This window comes from Propithecus coquereli, unplaced genomic scaffold (assembly GCF_000956105.1).
Source record: "Propithecus coquereli isolate 6110/MARCELLA unplaced genomic scaffold, Pcoq_1.0 Scaffold503, whole genome shotgun sequence".
In the NCBI taxonomy this organism is placed as follows: domain Eukaryota; kingdom Metazoa; phylum Chordata; class Mammalia; order Primates; family Indriidae; genus Propithecus; species Propithecus coquereli.
This window is the reverse complement of record NW_012150875.1, coordinates 835,146-859,389: the sequence shown is the minus strand read 5'-3', so window position 1 is coordinate 859,389 and position 24,244 is coordinate 835,146.

Sequence of the window (24,244 nt, the reverse complement as noted above, 5' to 3'; positions counted from 1 at the left end):
TCACATAAAAAGCTGTACATGAATGTTTAGAGCAGGTTATTTGGCCCGGACGCCCTTTCCAGTCTGTCCCATTCATCGGAGCATGGCCCTGGCGTTAGCATGAGGGTGCAGCAGGCACAGGTCCCACTCGTGACTCTCAGCCCTAACAGCTGGAGTCTCGCTAAGACTCAGAAAAAGCACTTGCGGACCACGCTTCCTCTGTCACCCCTAAGCCTCTAGAAGAGAGGCTGTTATTCCAGAAAAGGACTCTTCACTTGGGATCTTCAGATTTGGACTGGATCTGGGTGAGATGGGGCACCCCATGGGGACCCCGAAGTTCTGCCGCCTCCTAGCTGTGCCACCTCAGGACAGTTGTCCAAACTCTCTGAACTCAGTTTCCCCATTCTGTAAAATGGGGCTAACAATAATTCCCACTTCTCATCAGGTTGTTCAGATTTAAAGTGTGTGCACGTAAAACACTTAGCCCCCTCGGCACCTGGCCCACGTCATGGTCGCAGTGACAGGCAGCAGTTCCTCTTCTGCGCACCTACGTCGGTGCAACTGTTAACACGTGAACGCCGTACTTGGTGGGGAGGTTCCTAATTTTAATAGCTGTACGATAAGTTCTAAAAGTACCAAATTATGACCCCACCTGGGACTTCAACGTTGTCCCCCCGACAAGAAACCATTAATGCTTGGACCCCCACCAGTGGCCTGGGACTTCAAAATGTCCACATTCGGAAAGCCTAGGGAGTGTGGTCTCAAACAGTTATGGCCAGAATAGCATGTGGTTTTAAAACCACCCGTAACTGTAAATTTTGCTAATTTAAAGACACGTCGTAGTTGCCACAAATAATCAGAATTATGCAATTATGAATAATCACCCTGCACAACTCTCCTCTTGCCCATAAAGGTTATCCCTTTCACGAGAACTTCGTATGTGGCATGTAGCCATTTTCTGCCAGGGAAAGCGTGTACTAATTTCAGTTTCAGCAAGGCCACCTCGAGTCTCACACTGTTCTCAGTCATCCACAGAAACCAGAAAAAAATGTCATTTTCAGGAAGGAAAGTGATAGTTTTCCTCACATTTCCATTTGTGTAAGATCGTGCTGTGGCCACACTCTGCACTGTTTCCTCTGGAGAAGGGGAAAGCTAAGGACAGTCCGGGGACCCCAGTTAAGGGTCCCCAGGGTCGAGGTTGAGGGGCTCTCGCGGCTCCCTGAAGTCTCGCCCAAGTATCTGGTGAGGAATCAAAAGGTGTGGTGGTCCCTGATCTCCTAGGAAGATGGGCCCACAAAAGCTGGACAGACGAAGCTATGAAACCCTCTGAAGGGGCGGCCACCTGCTCGGACGTGCACCCCGGGCACCGGCCCTGCCCTTCTGCAAGCCCTTCCCCAAGGAGACAGTCTCTCCTCTCTCTCCTGTGCTTTCTGACTCTCACCCTTCTCCTCCCCTTCCTCTTCCTCTTTTTCCCTCTGTTCCTTTCCCTCCTTCCTTCTCTGTCTCTCTCCTCTCACCTTTCTCTCCCTCTGTCTTTCTCTCCTTTTCTTCTTTTCATTTTCCTCTTTTTGTCTTTTTCCTTCTCTCCCTTTCAGTTCTCTCCTCTTTGTCTCCTCTCTGTCCTTTCCCTCTCCCCCTGCCCCCACTTTCTTTTTGTTCTCTCTGTCCATCTTCTTTTGCTCCCTCACTTTCTCTCCCTCTCTCTGCCGACAGCAGCCCAAGGACACGGAGCTGTGGTCCACACATCTGCAGCCCCCCGGCCCCACCCTACACAGTTTTCCTTCAGTTACCCAGATGATCCAGGCAGGTAGGAACAATCCGGTTAGATTTTCCCATCTGAATGACCCTCTTTCTTCCTCTTCATTCATAAATCCAGTAACTCGCCATGGCCCTCCTTCCCAGGGGCCCACACTCCTTCCTCTAAGGCTTGCCAGCCAGCTGGGGTGCCAAAGAGGCTCCGTCCGTGCCTGGGGTGGGGGGCCACAGGGGACTAGTTTGGGGCATCTTGTCCGTCCTCCTCACAGCTGCCTTGCGTCTGAGCTGCCACCCTAAACTGACTCACTTGGATGAGAATAGGGTGGAGGGGCCGAAGGCGGAGTTGGGGGGAGGAGGAAGCCTGCCTGGTCGGCTCGCTGTGTGCTTTGGTGTGTGCAGGAAAGGGGGTGGCGACCTAATTACAGAGAGTGGCTGCTGGCTTCTGGGCACCCTGGGCTTGGCCACTCTCCCTGCACTCCTGCGCTTGCTGGGCTCCAAGTTGACGCGACTTTTCCAAGAGAATCTGGAAGGCCGGAACAGAAACTTCAGGGGTCCTGGGACCCGCGAGGCTTAGAGAAACTCCCTGCCACCCTTGCCCTTCCAGGGAACGGCTAAGAGTGCGCTTTGGCAAGAGGAGCGCATCGCTCAGCCTTGGCCAGGGCAAGTTTGGGGGAGGCCTCCTTGTCCGCCGCGAAGATTTTGGGGGAGGGCCCGGGGACGGAGGGCGTCGGCTGGGGGTCTGCAGGGCAGGAGGAGCCACGCCAGAGGGCTGGGCGTGCCGCGCGGGTGTGTGCAACGCCGGGGGGCTGTCTCCACCTCTTCTGGCAAGTTGGACCTATGAGTGCGCAGCTCGACTTACAACTATCAACAGCCCGGGAGGGTGAGTGCATGTGAGCCGCAAGGGGGGCGCAGGACCCTTGCAACTTCTTCGCAGGACCCCAGCCTGGCCGCTGGCCTCCGCTGCCACCTGAGAGCCCCGCGACTGCGCTGCCCCTCCGCGCACCGCGGCGGCCCCGACGGGATGCCCGCAGCCATGCTCCCCTACGCTTGCGTCCTGGTGCTTTTGGGAGGTAGGTACCACCCTCCCCCAACCCGCCAGCCGGCTGAGGTCGGAAGGGAGGGAGCTCGCCGTCTCACGTCCCCCAAGGGCCCCTGGGGCCTGCGCACTGGGCCCGTGCACCAGCAGTGATACTGCCCCGCTGCAGCCCCCTCTCTTGCCTCACCTGGCCCACACCTGCCGCCCGTGCCCAGGAGCCTCCTGGCCCCTGAGGGAGGGAGTCGAGTCACGGCTCAATGTGTGCGCCCCTCGGGGAGGGGCAGGACAGAAGTTCTGAGCACCCACAGGTCCAGGACTCAGTGGGCCCCAGCTGGGCCCCAGGACCAACCCCAGCAGCCTTGGTCTGGGTGGCTCAGGGCTTGTACCTTGCCATGGGGGTCTCAGTGGGCCTGGGATTTTCTTGCATCTTCTTGGAGGCCCCTGCTCCCCTGGGGCCCGGCAAAAGGGGCTTTCCCTGGGACCTGGAGGCCAGGTCCCCTCAGGCCTCTCAGAGGGAGCCAAGGACCCCAGGAAACCCCAGTAGAAGAGACAGCACCTTCTCCAGGACTAATGGTTTCTTTGATGGCTCTTCTTGGGGGTTGGGGGGTGGCCAAAATTCTCTACAAATGCCAAATGACTATGACGTGCCATCATGGGGGCCCAATCACCACGGGCAGAAAACGACAATAATGGCCACAGTTGTTGAGGTGTGCCCAGCCCAGGGCTCTTTCCCAAGCACCCCACGTTGTGAAGGACTAAGAATTCTGGCCCTAGAGGCAAACAATCTGGCTGGGAAGTCCAGATCAGCTTCACATCAACTTGTGTGGCCTTGGGCAAGTATGCCCATCAGTTCTCTCAGCCTCAACTTTCTCAGCTGTCAAATGGGCTCATTTTAAACCTCCATCTCCATCTGGGATTGTCATGCGGATTACAGGAGAGAGCGCAGGAGGGGCTCTCCACCCCCTCCTGGGCGCTGAGCAAGTGTTCAGGGGATGAGACCGGTACCACGGGGCTGTGAGGTCCTGCAGGAAGATGTGCTGCCCACGGTCCCACAGGGCACTCTCTGCTCCATTTACAGGCAAAGAGCAATGTCCAGGGCTACTCGCAGGGGCTCACCAATGCCAGTCTTTTCTCCTCAGCCCCAAATTGCTAAGCAACCTATTCTGAGAAGAGAGGAAAGGGGTCGGAGCCAAGGCCAAGGGAGGAGCACAGCAGCAACCTGGAGAGCTGCAGATGCACCCGTCCAAAGGCACGTTCATCAGGGGCTGCGGTCCCCGCGGGCTGGAAGGGAGCGGTCGCAGAGTCCCTCATCAGCGTAAAATAGGCTGAGCCAGCCCTGCTGGTCTGTTGGACAGGGCAGGGAAACAGGAACTGGAAGGGAGGCAAGGGGCTGACCAAGGACGCCCACGCTGGATGTTGAGACAGGGAGGAATCGAGTGTCCGCTGCTGTCCTCCACCTCCTCCCCGGGCTATTCCATCTGGCAGGTATGGGGCAGTAAGAGCAGGACACACTACCCCAGGAACCTGCAGTCTGGGTCACAGCACGGGGCTGTTGTCTTTGGCAGGCCCCGAGTTTCCTGTCATGCCAATAAAATCAGTGCGAGTTAAGCGTCGTGGCTCGCTCCTGGGGAGACCCGCTGCTTTGCTGTCAGTGACCTTTCGCCACAGCGAGTGGGACAGACTCCACAGCAGAGCAGCCAAGAGCGCCGGTGGGGCCGACGTGCGCGGGGGAGCCCGTTCCAGAGCCCACCGGCCCTCGGTTCTGACGCAGCCGCAGTTCCCAGCTCTAAGTGGGGCGCCCTTTTCCACCGGGCGCTTTTTTCAGAAGTCCTTTGCACCGCTGGCTGCATCACCAGACGACGAGATCCTTTCGCTTTAGTGAAAGGAAACAGAACCCGGTTAATCCTTCAGCTACTTACGTAATTTAGGGACCTGAGCTGAGGCTTGCCTGGACTCCGTGCCTCCAGGTTCCAGAAAGGTCGTGTGACGGTGGCGGTGGCGCACCAGCCCCTCCCCAGGGGGCTGGGAGTGAGTCCACACACATCAGGGGTTCTCGGCCTCATCACCGTGGGTGTGTGGCACCCGCTGACTCTCGGTTGGGGGCAGCATTTTGGGGTGTTTAGCAGCATCTCTGGCCTCTTCCTACCCAATGCTGGTAGCACCTCCTCCCGGCTGAGAACCCCCGGTATGGATATGTCAACCCAACTGGTAGCTTTTCCGATAAATCTTTGTCAAAATCACCGGGTTGGATGGATTTTGTTATTCTTGCTCGGAACAATCAGGAAATCAAAGGCGCAGTAAGGCCCCAAGAAAAACAACATAGCTTAGGTGGTTTCTAATTTGGACGTTGACTTTCCCCTTCGTTCTCCCTCCCTCTTGTGTTTGAAAATGTCGTCTTGGTGGACGCCCGGGCTGGGCCGTGGGTATGTGCAGTTACCGCTGCAGCAAACCTTCCTCCCAACCCTGCGATGCCAGATGTGGCTGTGACAGTCCTCCAGCTGCCAGCTTGGGTTCACTCCACAGCAATTTCTGGCTTTTAAAAATCTCCTTACTCAACAATTTATGCTTGAGGGGGAAAATGAGAAACCGTAACTTCTTTTTTTTTTCCGCACTTGTATTTTTTCTTCTACTTTCGGTTCTGCTTTTATCTCTAGCCATATACTTTGCGATGGCAAGTGATCATTTAGAGGCAGATTAACCAAGACGAAATCATAGGCTAGTCCCTAATAAATTAGTTGTTGATGTGGAGCTCTGTTTTGAAACGCAGAATAAAAACTGGGACGAAAATTAGCTTAAATACATGCATCCAAAAATTAAACGTGAATGGAGATCAGTAATTGTATTAGTTGTTTAAAACAAAGAAAATTATCAACGGGAACTTCCTCTTGCCGGTTGCGAGGCGCTCGGCGAGGATGAGGACGAATCATCGGGGCCAGCTGTTTCACTTATCTTCTGACCGAGGCTGTAATCTCTAAATTCAAAATAACCAGCTCAAGGCAAATGTAGCAGCTTCCTTGATTTCAAAACCGTCTGGATGGCAAACCAGTTAGGAGCTACACGTGAGGAATATTTGCGCAATGTGTTGGAAGTTAACTATGCTAATGGACGCTTTAAGCCAGAATGAGCCCTTGATAAAATGTCTAAGACACAGTGGTTCACCACCAAAGTCAGTCTGGAAACGGAGATCCATAGCCCAATGCAAAGGGGAAGGGAAGGCCACTTAAACCAGTTTGAACTTGAGGGAACCTCAGCTGAGCGGGGAGACGCTAGGGAAGGAATAGAATTCCCGAGTTGGTGCCGGGGGTCGTTATGAGTTATGGCCAGGGGTTTGGTGTGGTCATTCCTTAAATGGGAATGGCTTGCAGGGGCCTTTCGTGTGAAGCCAGCCTTGTCCACCTGTTGGATTTTCAGATAGTTTCCAAAATATACAGGAAACTGTCTGAGCCTCCCAGAGGAGTGAGATGTACAGCAGAAAGGCGAGGGTGAAGATGCCACATTGAAACTTTGTCCCAGAGAACGTTAGACCTCTGGGCGTAAGCAGCAGGGGTAAGCAGCAGGCCTGTGGGCACTCAGATGGCAGCTGGAGGCAGAACCTGTGCCTGCCCAGGACCTCCGCCTGAGTGCCCAGAGCTCGCCTGGGCTCAGTCCAACACGTTGCGTGTGCTGCAGAGAGCTTGGGAGCAGCATCTTTGGAGTTAGACAGAGCTAGGTCCCACCCTGGCGTTGTTACCTTTCTGCTCTGTCCCCTGGACTCACGTAGACTCCCTGGGCCTCTGTCCGCATCAGAGAGTTGGGAATGGTGATAGCTCTGGCCTCAGGGGTGCCGGAAGGGTTTGTCGAGGTGATGTGTGGTCAGTACTTAACACTGAGAACCCGGTGAACCTTCTGTGTTGTTCCTGCAGGGAGGCAGACCCTGCACGAAACTCCCCAGACCTGGAAAGGAAAGGGGGGGGACCCGACTCTCCACAACTCGCTGTTTTAGCTTGAGCTTGGGCGAGTCACTTAATGTGTGTCTCCTTTTGGGGGGGGTCTCTGTTTGCCGTCTGCTCCTCACTACAGTGTGGGCTGCGCAAGGGCGGGGACTGGCCTGTTTTATCGACGGTTGTTTCCCTGGTTCCTAGAATGGTGCCTGGCACACAGTAGGTGCTCAGTGAGTTCTCACGTGTAGTGCGGCCAGCAGCGGATACGCAGCACGGGCAACAGCTGAGCTCCAGGGTCCACCTGCGCCCTGTGCCGCAGACCTTCCTCGACTCCTCCAGCCGCCTCCCATAGCTCAGTCCTCTGGCTCCTCTGTCCTCCTCTCTTCCCGCCACCAACAGGCACCTAAACAAGGACGTCAGGCACTTCGGGGGCACGTGGAGATTGGAAACACTTGCATGCTGCCAAGATGTAGGGCACTGGAAAGTCCACCTGCGGGAGTCACTCCCAGTGTATGGCACTCCACCTCAGCCAGTCCCGGGACGGCTCGACTGTGTTCCCCTCCTCTGCTCTTCCCTTTCCTGTGCCCCTCAGTCCCCGTGTGGTCTTTGTCCCCACACACTCACAGCCAAGCTCTCTTTCTTCTTAGAGGCCCTGGTGGCTGCCAGGCGGGAAACCCAGGGCGCCACCATGACGCAGTCACACAGAATCTGTCAGTCTGTCCACGGAGCCACGTTCCTTCACACTGCAGCCGTCGTACGCATGCATGTGCTGCTCCTTCTGCTTAGAACACTGTTCCCTGCCACCAGCCTCCCCTTCACCTGCAGGTTTTAGTGTGAATACCTAGCCGTGGAATTGTGGCAAAGTGTGTGTGTGTGAAATTCTTTCACTAGCCTTCCTTCCACATGGGTTGTCCCAGCAGCACGGATGAGATGGCCCATGAGAGCACCAATCTCTTAGATCCTTGACAACCCTCGCTGTTACTGTTCTTTAACAATCTCGCCAGTGGCAACGCTTGGTTGTTCCGATTTGCATTCCTATAATTATGAGCAAGGAGGAGCATCTATTTGTATTTTTATGGACCTCTTGTATTGCTTTTTGGATGAACTGCCTGGTCCCATCTTTCAGCCATTATTATGTTGGACTTTTAAGAAAATCTTTTTTCTTATTGATTTGTAACTGCTCTTTATATACAGAAAAGTAGCTGTCTCTTATACATGTTGCACTTTTCTCCCAGCTTGCTCTTTGTTCAACCAAGCTTCCTGGAAGGGAATGTGCTGTTTCTCTTCTGCTTCCTGTTCACTCCACTGAAACATGTGCAGTAGCGCACGAGCTATCAGCAAATGTGCACTTTCCCCAGAGGGGAGAACAGATGGCCAGATATTCCTACCGTAAATGACCACATCTGACGCGTGTGTTTGGGGCGGGGGAGATTGACTTTCCTTAAAGGAAAAAGACAGCTCAACAGCTTGCACCTTGTGCTAAGTATGTTACAGATGCCACCTCATTTGGTCCCCACAACCTACCTGTGCAATAGACGCCATTTTACACAAGCAGGAAGCGAGGCCACAGTCTCGAGTCATCCAGCCAACAAGCCCAGCAGCAGAGCTTTGAGGGCCACCAAGCTGCGTGCCTCACCCACCCCCTTCCAGGAAAGTTCGGTGCCCAGTCGGTGCACGCGCCTTCCCACTCTGCTGCCTGGTTGAGAGAACCACGATTGAAAGCAAAGTCTGGGTTCCAGGAGACACACGCGCTCTGAGGCATCTGGGCTGACTGTTTACATAACATGGCTTAATGGGGAAGATTGCAGTGGGGAGACCACAGACATGCTGGCAAGAACAGTTTTGAAAATCCCCAGTTAAATGTTAATCTGAGAGTTGTTGAAGAGAGAAGGATCCTAATTGTCCATCTGCAAACACTGGAATTCTGCCACCCATGTCCAAATTCCAGCTGCTGCGCTGACTTGCTAACTACATCATCCGTCCAAGCCTCAGTTTCCTCCTTTGCAAAATCACATCTACCCAATGGGGCTGCTGTGCAGACATGACATGTCCACATGCAAAGTTTATTGCAGTGCCAGAGGAAGTGCTCAGCAGATGTCACGCGTGTCATGCATGACAGGACACCCCCCATGCAGGTTCCAACCTTGGGACCCAGCTACGCTGCGAGGATGGCTGCAAGGCACCTGGGACATCAGGAGCATCCTGGGGAGGAAGGGACAGAAGCGGTGGCTGGATGGGTCAGAGAGGATGGGGTATAGACTACGGAAAATAGGTCAAAAATCCAAATTCTTGCTTCCAAAGGCATGAGGGGACTCAGGCGGCCTTTGCCTGGTAACATACTCAAAGGGCCCAGGCTCATGGGTGGGGTGCTCTGAGGTGTTCCTGGGAAGTGAGGATTTGGGGAGTTTGTATCCATGTCCTAGGGCTGCCGTAATACAGTTCCACAACCAGGTGGCTTAGAACAGAAATCTACTGTCTCATAATTCTGGGGGCCAGAAATCCAAAATCAAATCCAGGCATGAGCAGAACCAGGCTCCCTCCGAAACCTGTCGGGGAGAATCTTTCTTTGTCTCCTCCAGCATCTGGCATTTGCCGGCAATCCTTGGCATTCCTCGGTTTTCAATGTGGTCTGATCTCTGCCTCGGTCGTCATGGCCCTCGTCTCCTGGCGCATCTCTCACTGCGTCTCATCTCCTCTTCTTGTAAGAACACCAGTCGTGTTGGATTTAGGGCCCCCCTGCTTTAGCGCGACCTCATCTTAACTAACTACACCTGCAGTGACCCTATTTCCAAACAAGATCACACCCTGAGGTGCGGGGTTAGAGTTAGGACTTCAAAATACCTTTCGGGGTGAGGCAAGTCTGTCCATGACACCTAGTGTTGCATCCAAAGGGTCCATTCTGGTGGGTGCAATGACACCAGGCCTTTCTCAGAAGTGGGAATTCAAGAAGTAACGTGATCATCCAACAGTTGAGCGATGGGCGGCACAGGGCAAGCCATACCCAGCGACCCAGAGAGGGAAGGGACGTCAGGAGGCCAAAATTTAAATACCCAACAATAGGCAATGACTTAAATAAATCCTGACAGAATTATGCATGCACAAAAAATTATATATCCAAAAAATAATGGATGACATGGGAATATATTTATGACATGTTAGAGCAAGAAACACAATGTAGTATATTTGATCCCAATTCTTTTTTTTATTTGGGGGAGGGAAATACTTATTTTAAAAAAAACTAGAAGAAAACATATGAAATGAGTGGTTATCTCTGGAGTGTGGGGTTATGGGTGATTTCTCTCTTTGTTTTTATGTTTTTTATGTATTTATAGGATCAGTTCCATCTCAGGCTGGGAGTTTCAAGGAAAGGGCCTGGGTTTGCAATCTCCCGGGTTTGCAATCTCCCAATTTTGCATCCTGCTAAGTTTGCTAGGACCCCAGCAGGAGAGGATGGTCAGAGATGCGACGGAGGCTGAGGTTAGACAAGCGAGACCTCACCTGGCTGTACAGCTGGATGTTGGTGTCAGAAGTGGGATGACCCACAGAACTGGGGGTCTTGGGCAGCAAGGATGCTCTTAGAAATGCTGGTACTCCTGAGGGTTAGCTCGGGGAACAGCAGGCCCCAAATATTCAGATGTTTTGAGAGAGTCCTGTGCCCTCCCTGCTGTGAGGAGAGGGGGTTGCCAAAGTTGTCCTGTCCCCAGTCTAGTGAACAGGGCTATAGAACAGGAAACTGGAATTCTAGTATGGTGACTGAGGCCAGATTCTAGCTATGGATGGATCAATATCAGCAATGCCTAACATCCACCGTGCACTTTGCTTATTAAGCACTATAGGAGCATTATATTATTTCTTCACAACTGTCTTGTGATTTAGGTACTGCTGTCTCCATTTAACGTGGAAGGAAATAGATGCCACTGGGCTGGGGTGTTTCTGAAGGGGCAGAAGCCTGGGAAGACCACAGTCCGATGGGCTCTCGGTTACTCAGGAGCCATCCAGAGCATGTGAAAGACTGGACCCAGTAAGCCTAGAGTCCCTGCTCCCTGGTAGCCCTGATGTGCCAACAGTCTCTGTGCGTGGTCATCCCAGAGGCAAGGAGACCCATTGCCACCACAGAGAAGAACCAGGGAAGATGGGGTCCTCCACCAAAGCCAGGGAGATGTGTCGTGCTGCTTGTTGGTGCCATTAGCAGTGGGGCCCTTGCCCTGAGGATTCCCTGCCCTCCCCTCTGCCCCCACCACAAGTCCTGTTCTGCTGGAAACAAAACTGCGGTGGACGCGTGCTGGTTTTTGCCCACCGAGGCTCCATTCTTCTTTCTTTTGCTACGGCAAAATTCCACTTGTTGGCTCCGGTCCTGGAGGGCTTGTCAGTGAAGGTGCCTGGGCTGTGAGTCTTCAGCTGGGCTGATGGGACTCTTGCTCCAGGAATCTGAAGTGCAATGAGCAGAAGCTAAATGAGTTCATGCCCACGGGGCGGTCCTGGAGAAACTGCAGAATGTTTCCCATCAGCTGGATTCCCAGAGCATCCCTTGGCTCACTGAGCACCCATCTCTCCTAAGGAATCCCTTTTTATCTTACATGAGTCGTGTGTACCTTCTGTTGCTTGCAGGTGAAGCATCTAACCAATGTGCTTGCAAAGTTTATCTAGAAACTGTGCTCTCCAAGCAGTTAGGTAAATAGTGTTCGTTGCCATACACCCCCATTGTTAGCTATCCCCAAAGCTCAGTGTGCATTAAAAATATCTGAACTACTTCCCCAAGCCTCAACCTTAAATCGCACAGAAAAGGGGAAGAAAAGCAATAGCTCTCACCCAACCCCACTCTTTTCCAACAGTATGCATAAGTACAGAGAGCAAGACATGGATGTATTTAGCTCGGAATTACTAGTGACCACAGTAAAACACAATTACTTGTTCTTTGAAATGTGTAATTAGAGTTGTTTTAACATGTGTTTTTGGTGGTTGGGTGTGGTTTCTAGATAGTTTGAAACTTAAGTCTACTGCTTGGCCCATCAGCTTTAACCAAATTCTGACGGGCTCCAATTTCCTTAGCAGCAGCCCACAGTTGCTGAAATGACACCAGATTGCCAGTGAGTGAGAGTGCCCCGGCTAGCACGATCGTTTGGATGTGTCGTTTCTCCCGCCGTCGTACTGTACTTTTGCATTCTCATCGGCCTCTTGCAGGGAGTCACTGTAAGGTAACCATTGACATCTCAGAGAAGGTAATAACCTCTGTGATTGAGTGACTAGCAGCATTTTGCTGGTAAACCCCGTGCCAAGCTTTCGGGGACTGTAAATGCTGGCTTGGGGAAATTCAGAGATGTGTGCATTTCTGTCTCGGAGGGTGACTGGGAGCAGTCTGACCTCCAGCAAAATCACAGTGCCAGGTTACATGTGATGAGCCAAGTCCATTCCCATCCAGAACATTCATTATTGCTGCTGACAGGGACCCGAGGAAGAGAGGTGAGGACCCTGAGGCTCCACGATCCTGTAAGGGCTTCAACAAGGACGGGGAATCACTGTGAATTTGCATATTTATTGCCCAAGAGCTTCTAAGAGTGTTTGAGACCGGAGCACCTGGACTTCATTATTAAGTGGGTGAAACATATTCCCTGTTTACATAGATAATTTGCTTAGAAAGTTCTTTTCTTTTTTTATCCTGCTTAAGTACAAAGACAAACTTCTTTTTCTCTCTGCCTTGAAGTCTAATTTAGGAGAGCGTAAATGCGTGAACATGTCCTTACTGTGTTTTTAGGTAACTTCCTCTAACTTCAACTCAGTGGTGGAAGTGTCTCTTCAGTCAAGGATTCAGCTCTTCAAGGAGCATTCAAGTGGAATCTACTATGTGCCAGGCACTGTTCTACACCCAGGGACCCAGCAGGGGAAAAAATGGGCCTGCCGTGGCACTCCTGGGGCTGGAATACTAGTTGCTGAGTGGGGTGGAGGTAGGACAGACAAATTAGAAAACAAATAAATAAATGAGAAAATGACAGGTAGTGATAAGCACTATGAAGGGAGAAAGAAAGGGAGTGGTGTGAGAATGTCCAGGGAGGGTGGACTGTTAGATGAGGTGTCCCTGGAAAGGCTTCTCCAAGAAGGTGACACTGAAGCCCAGTCGTACAAGATGAAGGGAGCCAGCCCTATGAAGGCCTGGGAGGAACAGAACCAGCTGAGGGGAAGCCGGGCTGGCTGGCGCGGAAGAGGGATGGAGCAGGGGCACAGGTGTGCGCCAGCCACAGAGGCACTTGCAGTGAAGTCTAAGGGCTTTGGGAAGCCAGTGGCAGGTTTTGGGGTCCAAAAAGGCTCTCTTGTTGCCACGTGGAGAATCTGTCAGTGGGAGACAGTGATGATGGCTTGGCGACATTTGTAGGGATGGAGAGAGGTGCAACTATTTCTGATGCATTTGGAGGCATTTCTGATGCAACTGTTAGGCCTCGTCACAGGATTGGTTGTGGGGTTGTACTTGTTTTCTGTGGCTGCCATAGCACAGTACCACAGACTGGCTGGCTTGGAACAACGGAAACTCATTCTCACAGTTCTGGAGGCTGGAAGTCTGAGATGAAGGTGTCAGCAGGGTTGGTTCGTGCCGAGGCCTCTCTCCTTGGCTTGTGGACGGCCGTCTTCTCACCGTGTCCTCACGCGGCTGCTCCTCGGCGAGCACACATGGCTGGTATCTCTCCGCGTGTCCAAATTTCCTGTTCTTGTAAGAACACTAATCAGACTGGATGAGGGTCCACTCTAACAGCCTCATTTAACGTAATCACCTCTCTAAAGGCCCTATCTCCAAAATATACTCACATACTGGGGGTTAAGGCTTCCGTGTATGAATTTGGGAAGAACATGGTTCAGCCGACAGCAGAGGCCCTTAAAAACCAACAAACAAATATATTAGAAGGTACACATGATATACTATGTGGTCAGTCATAGCCATTCAAGGGAATGATTTTTCCAAAATTCAGGACTGCAGTTGCCTGTGGGGGTGGGGCAGGGAAGAGGCACACAGCAGGCTTTGGTAACAGTGGGAACATTGTAGCTCTTAGCCCGAGGATGGGTTCCTAGGGGTTCATCTCGTGGCTGTGTTATGTATTAATATAACACCATAGTATGCTTGGCAGAATGCGGACTCTCGGCGAGGCCGTCACGGTGGTCACCAGGATTGACGGCAGCAGGGCTGGGGAGAAGCGGGCAGCTCCAAGAGTCCACAAGAGGTAGAATTATCTGGACACGGTGACGGGCTGATGAGAGGGTTGGGAGACGGGTTCGCCTGGTGGGTGGTGGCTTCCTTAACTGGGGTGGCTGGAACAGCTGGGCTGATTCCCTTGTGAACTGGTTGACCTTGAATTGCCTGAAGACCGTCCAGGGGCAGTCAAAGGTGTGTTAGGAGGAAGAACAGAATGTCCCAAGGGGATGGGTGGGCGTGGTGAGGGTGCGGGCAGGAAGGAAAGCCTTGGGGTGGACGAGTGAGCAAAAAGCCTTGCCTTCCCCACCTGTAAAATGGGCACATGACACTTCCCTACCTCAAAACACTGCTGAAAGCATCAAATGAAATAATATGTCACGTACCTAGAGAAGTTTCATTCTCGAATGTTTCTGAGGACCTGCCTCGGGCCAGGTGCAGGACTGGAGCAGAGGATGGAAGGCAAGGACAGACCGGTACAGGAACAATGTAGGGCAGCAGAAAGAGCGTGGCAGACGACGATTGTGTTGATGGGAAACACTCTCTACAAATTAAATGAAGGAAAAAAAAAAAGCAAAGTGCTTTAAATGTATATATCGATACATATGTTTCTCCCAGAAGGACACTCAAGGATCTGAGTGGAATGTGTGCTTAGGGAGAGAAGGGCCAGGGTCGACGGAGACAGAAACTTCACTTTATGCCTTTCAGCATCGTGCACTTTGGAATTTGTTTTTTTGTTTTTCTTGATGCCAGCTCTACTTAAAAGCTAAAATATTAGTTTGGGCTTTTTTTGTTCTTGGTGTGAGATGGAAGTGCCTGGTTCATAGTAGGCACACATACAAAACAGTCGTTGAAAGCGTAAAGGAACAAATTGAGGCCAAGGGAGGGTGAGAGGAAGTTGAGCGAGCTTGAATATTTATGAGAAAAGAGGCTGCAGATGCAGGAGGGAGAGGCGGAGGCGGGGCTGGGGAGGAAGGCTGGGAGGGGAGGGGCTCCTCCTGGAGGGCTGAGGGCTGAGGGCGTCATTGTCTTGGTGACAGAGGCAGAGAGCAGGGGCAGCGGAGCAGCTTCCGGAGAGAGCAGGTTTGGGAGGGGTCCTAAGGGGGCAGGACACAGCGGTCCAAGGGCAGTCCCAGTGTCTGGCACACGCCTCGTGTCTGGGGACTTTTCCCCGAAGCTCTTGAGGGCTAGGAAGGGGGTGTTGAGTGACTGGTCTTCATGAGATCGAATCGCAGAGGTCGTGGCCTTGAGAAGGCTGACAGGATAAGGGACCAAAAATTGTGACCTCAATTCACTGAATGAAATGAGAAGCTGGAGGGCTCTGTAAGGGACCGTCACCCCGATGGACGTGTGACAGAGATCAGATGAGATTCCAAGAAAGGAGGTAGGGAGGTGAGACAGGTACCCAAGGCCCCAGAGGGCCAATAGCAGTCAGGGCCAGTGGCTGGAGGCGGCGTCCACCGACAGGGCAGGTATGGGGTGAGCCTCCCAGCACAAGGGATTTTTCACAAAATCGGAGGCGGCGTGTTCTGGAAGCTCTGGCTTAGCAGGGAGGCTGACCTGCAGGTGGAGACCAAGGTTACCAGGGCAGGGGCAGGGGATGCAGCTGGGCTCGAGGTCCAGACAGAACTTGGGTGGCCAGTTCAGACGGCTCTCAAACCTCCATCCGCCCTGCTGGCCCTCAGCACCCCGTTCCTGGCCAAGCCGCCCCGTCCGCTCGCTCCCCGCCCAGCGGCACCAGCCGTTCTTCGTGGACAAGGGCCGATTCAGGAAAACCAAGGATATTAACTGGATCCTCCCTTTTTTTCTTTCTTCAAGAAATTATATCCTTGTTAATCAGGAAATGCAATATCTGAAACTGCATTTAAGCACCCTTTAATAGGTTCCCAATTACCGAAGGGGTTCATTTTGGAGGCTAAAATTTCAGCATCACCGCAAGCAGCCTGCCCCCCGGCTTGGATTAGAATGCTGCCCCTCCGAACAAATTTCATTATTGAGCAAGATGCTTTTGAAGCTAGTTTACATTGTCTTTGCTTGGCTGACCTCGTATGCTATTGAATTGGAAAATGTGGTTTGTATTGTAAGGCCCCTTAATAATGTATTTTTTTTTAAACAAGGGACTTTTCCATTGCAAATGAGACAAAGAACACCATATTTAGCACAAAGAATGCCTCAGTCTATTTTGAAACATAATTTTCATTAGCCAGGTTTTTCACTGTAACAACGATTTAATTTTTATTTTAAAAACAGCCTGCCACCGCTCCACACACACATATATTTTTGTATATGCCTTCATAGAGAAAGGTCTGGAAAAAGCACACTAACCAACAACAGTGGTTGCTGCTGAGAAGGGGTGAGGAATGATTGAGGCGTACGTTATGGGAATTCTGCTTCCCGGCAGGGGATCATCTTTTAATATGAGAATATATTAAGAGGCTGCGCAGGGTCCTGCCTCCCCTCCGCCTCCCCGCAGTGTGATCTTGAGTTGTGGGCTGTGGATTGAACGTGTCCTCTCGAAAATTCATATGTTGAAGTCCTGACCCCTGGGACCTCAGCGCGTGACCTCGTTTAGAGGGAGGGTCTCTACAGAGGTCATTAGGGTGGGCCCCAGTCCAGTGTGACTGGTGCCACATAAAGAGAGCATTTGGACGCAGGCTTGCACAGAGGGAGGGCAACGTGAGAAGGCTGCCGTCTGCAAGCCGCAGAGCGAGGCCTGGATGATCCTTCCCGCAGGACAACCCCATCGACCCCTTGACCCCAGGCTTCTGGCCTCCAGAACTATGAGAAAGTAGCTTTCTATTGTCTAACCGCCCCCATCTGTGGACCCCCCCTCCCCACCTGCAGGGAGACTCCAGTGCAGGGGGCTGGACCTCGCTAGAGAACCCAGGAAACCTGCTCCCCAGGTGGCTCTGGCCAGGCTGCAGCTTCCTTCCCCCAATCTGTATCTGCCCCTCAGGCCTCCACCCCTGCCTGCACCCTGGACCCTGAGGGGACCCCAGATGCCTCAACGGCAAGGCTCAGCTCCCCTCCCCCTCCAAAGCCGTTTGCCCGCAGCTCTCAGCACCCCTGCCCCATCCCACGGCCTCTGCTGTCCTGGCCACCCCGAGGCCTCTCTCAAACTCACCCCTGCACAGTCTCGCTCCTCAGAGGGCCCCCTCTGACCAGCTTAGCGCCTGTAAGTTCAGACATTTTAATTTACATCCGCCTGAGCTCCGCCTCCTCCTGCCCCCACCCTGGTCCATGGAAAAATTTTCTTCCGTGAAACTGGTCCCTGGTGCCAAAAAGGTTGGGGACTGCTGCTTTTAGTGACTTTTCTACATAGTTTGGGTAACTGTTTTCTTTTGCTGAACAGTAGATGAGGGTCTACAGACCACACTTCCTCAGTGCTGCTCAGACCCTCACCCGGTCCCCTAGTGGCCTCCCCAGGGGTCTCCCTGCCCCTCCCTGGCCTCCCCGCTGCCAGGAAGCATCTTCCCCCCCGCCTGCTCAGGGCCTTTGCACCTGCTGTTGCTAGTCCCACTGGGCGCCCCCAGCTCTAACTTACTCTCACCTGTCACTTCCCAAGTCGGCTCCCTGAGCCCCCAGCCCCAGGAAGCCCCTCACTAGGTTTCCTCAAAGACCTGTGTCAGCATTTGTCATCATATTTTCACGTGTGAGATGACTTGAACACTGTCTGTGCCCCCGGCCTGAGGGCAGGCACCAGGCTGTCTGGCTGCCTCGCCTGGGCCACGTCCTGCCCCCAGCCTGGCACCTGACGTGAGAAGGGCTGCTCCAGTATCTGCTAAACACGGCCTGCGCCCCTCGGGGCCCCCACTGCAAGGACAATTTATCCGGGGTCTGGCTCCGGGCCCTCTGGCGCCACGATCGCAATTCCTCTTGGTGTCTCTCCCACGCCTGAGCCCTGGCTCGGCACAGGTTATTGCTAAATAAAAGCAGTAATTGCATACACTAAAATGCCTTTGCAGGATTGAGAAAACCAACCTGAACTCATTAACCTCGGGAGCGCAGGACTGAGTAGAAATGCCCCCTGCCCTCAGCTGCTCATAAAAATGGTCGTGAAGAGCCATGGTCACGTCAGCCCGCCGTGTGGCGGAGCCGCGTGCTCGGCACCCTGCCCCCTTCGCTGTGAGTGCCCGCGGGGGTGCTGGGGATGAACGATGTGGGCGCACTGAGCCCGCCGGCTGCAGGAGAGGAGCCGGGAGTGCAGGGAGGTGAGGCCAGGCGCCCCGGGGTGACACGAGAGCCCAGGAGGCCAGGCTCCTGCTCTGCTGGCGGCCCTGTCCGCGGCCGAGATCAGGGTGCGCCACGCTGGGGCCCAGGGTGAGGGGTCTGCACGTCCCTCCTTCTGTGTTGCAGTAGGAATTGGCAGCGCAGATTGCATCTGCCTGCGTGGCCGGCACCACGGGAAGCGCTTCACCTGCGCTATCTCTGTCCCCACACGAAGCCTCTGACCTGCCGTGCACATGAGAACATGGACGCTTCTCGGGGTGAGGCACAAGCATCTTGCCCAAAGTCACATTACATGGAGATGGCGGGGCCTGGGTTCCAACCTAGATGTGTCCGATTCAGCCTGGCTCCAACCGTAGGACTCTGCAGCCGTGGTCCCTGCCCTCAGGGGCCCCAGGCACAGGGAGGATGAAGGGCAGGTGTGTGGGGACGTGGGGAGCCCCTGGCTGCTCAGCCTGTGATGTCACAGAGGTTCACAGTGAGGCCGTGCCACTGTGACCCCACGCCCTGCTATATCTTGTTGAGCTGCGGTTCCTCGTGTTTATCTGGCCGCGGGCCGGCGTCCTGGGCGTCTCACCACCTGTGCAGTCAGGCACAGGGGCCCCGTGCTCAGAAGGGCCTCGCACTGGCTTTGATGCTCTGCCGTCAGCGTCTTGAAATTCTTAATATTTTTTGAACAAGCAGCCCTCCGTTTTCAATTTGCACTGGGCACCACTAACTGTGTCTCTGGTCCTAGTGGCCAATATCTGCTGCACGACTCTGGCAGGGACAGCACTAGGATTGGCAGATGACAAGCTGAGTGAGACAGCGGTGTTCTCAGCACTCACCGAGCTCACAGCTGGCTGAAGGACATGTGTGATCGATAAGTGTCCTGATCTGCACTGGCTGGGCTGTGTCAGAAAGGCAGTGCGCACGCACCCCGTTATTCTCTCTGCAGACGCAGAGAGGGGAGGGCAAACCGTAGGGGACACCAGAGGGACCAGCTTGAGGTAAGGTCATCTCAGCTCACTGAAGAGGTGAAACTTGAGCTGAAGGATGAGAATGAGCCAGAAGGTCCAAAAAGAGCATTCCTGGCAGAGGGAGGCACAAGTGCAAAGATCCTGGGGTGAGCACAGCTATAGTGATCAAAACCAGACAGCGTCTTGGTGGTGTTCAGAGCACAGGAGAAAAGGGTAAGAGAGGAGCCAGACTTGTAGGACTTTGTAATGGGAGGGGTTTTAAACAGGAAGGTGACAACCAAATGTATTAATATATTTTTATTACATAATATTTGATAAATACAAAATATGTGTATACTTTGAAATACAGTTGACCCTTGAACAACATGGATTTGCACTCATGGGTCCACTTATATAGTGGATGTTCTCCTGCCTCTGCCATTCCTGACACAGCAAGATCAACCCCTCCTGTTCCTCCTCCTCCTCAGCCTACTCAGCATGAAGACCTGCGTGATGATCTGCACGCACCTAATGAATAGTAAATATATTTTCTCTTCCTTATGATTTTTATGATTTTCTTTCTTTTCTTTTTTTTTCTTCTTTAGAGACAGGGTCTTGCTATGTTGCCCAAGCTAGTCTTGAACTCCTGGGCTCAAATGATCCTCTTGCTTTAGCCTCCCTAGTAGCTGAGATTATAGGCTCGTGACACCTTATGTATTTCTTTATAACATTTTCTTTTCTCTAGGTACTCTATGGTAAGAGTACAGTATCTAATACATACACGAAATATGTGTTGATAGACTGTTTATGTTATCGAGGAGGCTTTCAGTCAACTATTCGTAGTTAAGTTTTGGGGAGACAAAAATATGTGGATTTCCAACTACATGTGGGAGTTAGTGCCCTTAACCCCCAAGTTGTTCAGGGTCAACTGTCCGACATGACATGGACATCTGTGAGCCTGCCTGTCGCCCCAAGAACCACACATTGGCTGTGTCTTTGTTCCCCCACACGTACTTCCCTTTCTACATTTCGTGTTTATCCTGTCCTTGCTTTTGCTCAGCGTCTGATGTCCCCTAAACAGTGTATCTTTTAGCTGTGCTTGTTCTTGAGCTTTATAAAAGTTATAGCTCGTTGTGTGTATTCTTCTGTGCTTGCTTTTGTCACTCAATATTGTGCTTCCAAGGTGTGAGCAGCTCTTAGGTGTGGCTGTGGTTCCTCCATTTTCACTTCTAGATAATATTCCAATGTGTGAGGAAGCTGCAAGTTATTTTTCTGTTCTGTCCTACGAACACCCCATTTGTTTCCAGTTTTTCGCTCTTACAAGCGAGGCTATTAGGAACCTTCTTGTACTTGTCACCGATGCACATGTGCAAGAGTGGCCAAAATCGAAGTCATGATCTGTTAATGAGTCGTGACTCGCATTAGCGAGGCCACCAGGCGTGTCGTCCTTCGTGAATACTCAAGAGTGCATGCTTCATAGTGAGGGCCAATACTGTTTCCTGGAACTTCCGTTTCCGTTATATGCGTGTGCGCGTACGTGTGTGCATGCTTACATTTCGTGTGTGCACGTGTGTGTGCGCGCATGCTTGCATTGTGTGTATGTGCGAGCGCATGCCTGTGCACGTGTGTATATACCAGATGGTGACGTAAAATGTATTTCTGACTGCAATTCAGAGAAAATGTTTGTAAACTGCATGTCTCACGCTGTAGACGTCTATAAAATTACTTTGAGAAAGTAGTTATCCCAATTTACGCTCCCACAGGCAGGCTTCCCATTGATCCTCACCAACACTTGCTGTTTTTGGAATTCATATATTTTGCTAATCCAGTGAGCACAAAATATTACCTCACTGGGTCTTAATTTTCATGGCCCTGACTGTTAATGAGTTTGAATGTCTTCATGTATCTCTATCTACCATTACGGTTTCCTCTTCTGTGAAACGCTGATCGTGTCTTAGGCCTGTTTTTCTGTTGTGTGGCTTGTCAGGCCGTAAGATCGGGAGGACTGCTTTACACAGCCTGTACCTTAATCCTTTGCTGGTCATATTTAATGTGTGTCATGAATATCTCCTCCTGGTTCGTGGCTTTTCTTGACACTCTATGGTGTCTTTTGAGTACAGAAGTTCCTCGTTTTAATGTGGTCACATTTACCAGCTTGTCTTTCAGCACTTTTCGCATGTTTGCCCTTTGTTTAAGAAATCCTTTGCTACCCTGAGGTCATAAAGACATTCTCCTACATTTTCTTGTAAAAGCTTTAGCGTTTTGCCTTTTACATTGAAGTCTTTTCTCCACTGGAAATTGATTTGGGGGTATGGTGCAAGGAAGGACTCCGATTTCTTTTTCCTTTCCACGTGGATAACCGGTTTTCCTGACCGTATTTATCGAACCTCCCTCTCTCCTCCGCCTACCTGCAGCCCTACCCAACAGCGAGCTTCTCGACATTTCAGGATTCGGGATCTGAGCTCTGTATTCTATTCTCTTGGTCAGTTTGTTTCTCTAGACTATACAATGTTTGTTTCTCTAGACTATACAATGTTACGATTACTTTAGTTTTCAATAAATCTTGATCTCTGATACAACATGCCTCTGTATCTTTTTTTTTTTTCAGTTCCTGACACCTTTGCTCTTTCATATAAATTTTATAACCATCTTCTCAAGAGCCTAAAAAAATAAAGATAACCAGTTGGCATTTTGACTGGAAACCGTTGTACCTACAGATCAGTTTGTAGAAGATAGGCATCCTTGCTATTTCCTAGCCATGAGTAGATCTCACTTCATTTATTTTTATCTTCTTTATCTTCTTTCAAGACATTTTTATAATTTCCTCCAAATATGTCTTGCATATTTTTATGAAATTCATTCCTAGATATCTTATACTTTTTACTATTGTTGTAAATGCTACCTTTTCCCCCATCTGTTGCTGTGACAGAATGTAACTGATTTTTGTACACTGATTTATTTTATCCAGCCATCTTGCTAAATATTATTTATAGTAATTCGTAGATTTTGAGTTTTCACGTAGACAATCATATAATCCACAAATAATGATCACTTTCCTTTCTGGCCCTATCCCTTTAATTTCTTTCTCTTGTTTTGTTGCTAGTCCCTTCAGTGACACGTTGGAAGTGATTGGCATTCACTGTGGCAGGCATTCGTGTCTTATCCCTCGTCTCAAAAGTTCAGTATTTCACCACTGAGAAATATCATTTAGTGTAGAGATTTTTGGTACATAATACCCTTAATCAACGTAAGGGCATATCAAATTATTTCTCTTTTGATAAGGGTTTTTAAAAATTGCGAATGGGTGTGAAATTTTATCAAATGTACTTTCTGCATCTGTGAATAGATCTTTTAATCTGATGAATGTGGTGATGACATTTACAGATTTTTCTAATGTTAACCACTCTTGTGTTATTGCCATAGACCCGACAGGGACATAATGTATCATCTTTGTATTTTCTGTGCTGGTATTTTATTTAGAACTTTTGCAACCATGTCCGTAAATGAGATCGGCCTATACCTTTCCTGTGGAATGCCGTCACTAACGTTTCTTCCTCCTACGGTCCTCAAAAGGCTTCAGGGTCTCTCTCTTTCAAGGGTCTTTTCCAAAACCCAGAGCGGGGAAGAGGCACAGGAACCCTAGCAATGTGTCCACGTGGATGTAAGTTTTTGTAAATATTGAGAACATATTTAAGCATTAATCAATGAAAAGACAGTCTCTTCCCATGCTCCCTTTCACTGGTTCTGTCCTCTCTGACCTCCTCCCATCATGCTTTGCCTCTTGCTGTAAAGTGTTGAAGTCATCACAGGCGTTTTGGGATGCAGCTTAGGAAGATGAGCTGGGAATTCTTTTAGTTGGTGGCAGTTGTTTACATGTTCTGCAGCCACTTTCATGGGTCCCTGTGTTCTTGCTGGCAAAGTCAGTGTGGGACTGATTTCTGGAAAACACTTGCTACTCACTCTAATACCCGTCCACTGCCATGATATAAACGTGCATAGAGAATGTGCCTTGGTACCAGGCATCTGGAAAAGCAAGGCACGAAATGTGCAGAACCAGAAGCCAATCTACAGAAAGTTGTTGCAAATCTGATGCTCGTATGTGAAAGAAACCTAAGAGAGGTTTTCCAAAATTTAATAACAATCCTAAAAATGTATGACATTACAATAAGAAGTTGTGGAGCTAAAAAAAACTTTCAAAATTATCAGTAACAAAAGATGTTTTTAATCAACAGAAGAAGACTGAATAGCCTCTCTAGTCCTGCCATAGAAAATGAAAATACAATGTCTTTGTCATATGAAGAGGCAATCAAAGATTGTACAACCTAAAAAATGTAGAAAAACACTATCATAGAGGACTCAAGCAGCCAATTAATAAAAGCAGTATGCTGTTTTTCCAAATCTTGTTATGTTCGTGATATTTGTCAGCTTTATAAAATGTGTAATTTATTGTTATTTTTTCCCATTCTAAATAAATATTTACTGTTACACCAATTTTGAATTTTTGTATAAATCTGCATTCTTTTTCTTAAGAGGGTCCTCCAAATCGAATAAACTTCAGGCTCCACAAAATCTGGATCTGCCCTTTAGAATAAGAACTCATAGAGTCAGCTGGAGATTGTACTCTCTTTTTTCTACTCTCTGAAAAAGAGCGTGTAAAATTAGAGCGAGCTGTTTCTTTAAAGTTCGGTGGAACTTATTTGTAAAAACACCCTGGCCTGGTTTTTTTGTTGTTGTTTTGTTTTGTTTAAGTTTCATGGTTTGGTTTGGTTTTTAGTTTTACTTATGTTTTTGGGGGGTGGATTTTTAGTTATTCTCAATTTCTTGAACAGTTATAGAATATTCGGGTTATACACACACATACACAGAGGATCATAAATTTCTTTAAAAACAACCTGCTGGATCTGTAGTTTTATCACTTATCATTCTCAATGTTTATTAATTTCTTTCTCTTCTTTTCTCCCCCTGCCCACTCATTCTTCTTTCTTTTCTTTCTTCTCTTTTTGATCAGTCCTACCAGAGGTTGATTTATTATAATTTATTAGGAGATTCTGAGAATCATTCATTCTCTCTTTTTTTTTTTTTTTTTTTTTTTGAGACAGAGTCTCGCTCTCTTGCCTGGGCTAGAGTGATGTGGCATCAGCCTAGCTCACAGCAACCTCAAACTCCTGGGCTCAAGTGATCCTTCTGCCTCAGCCTCCCAGGTAGCCGGGACTAC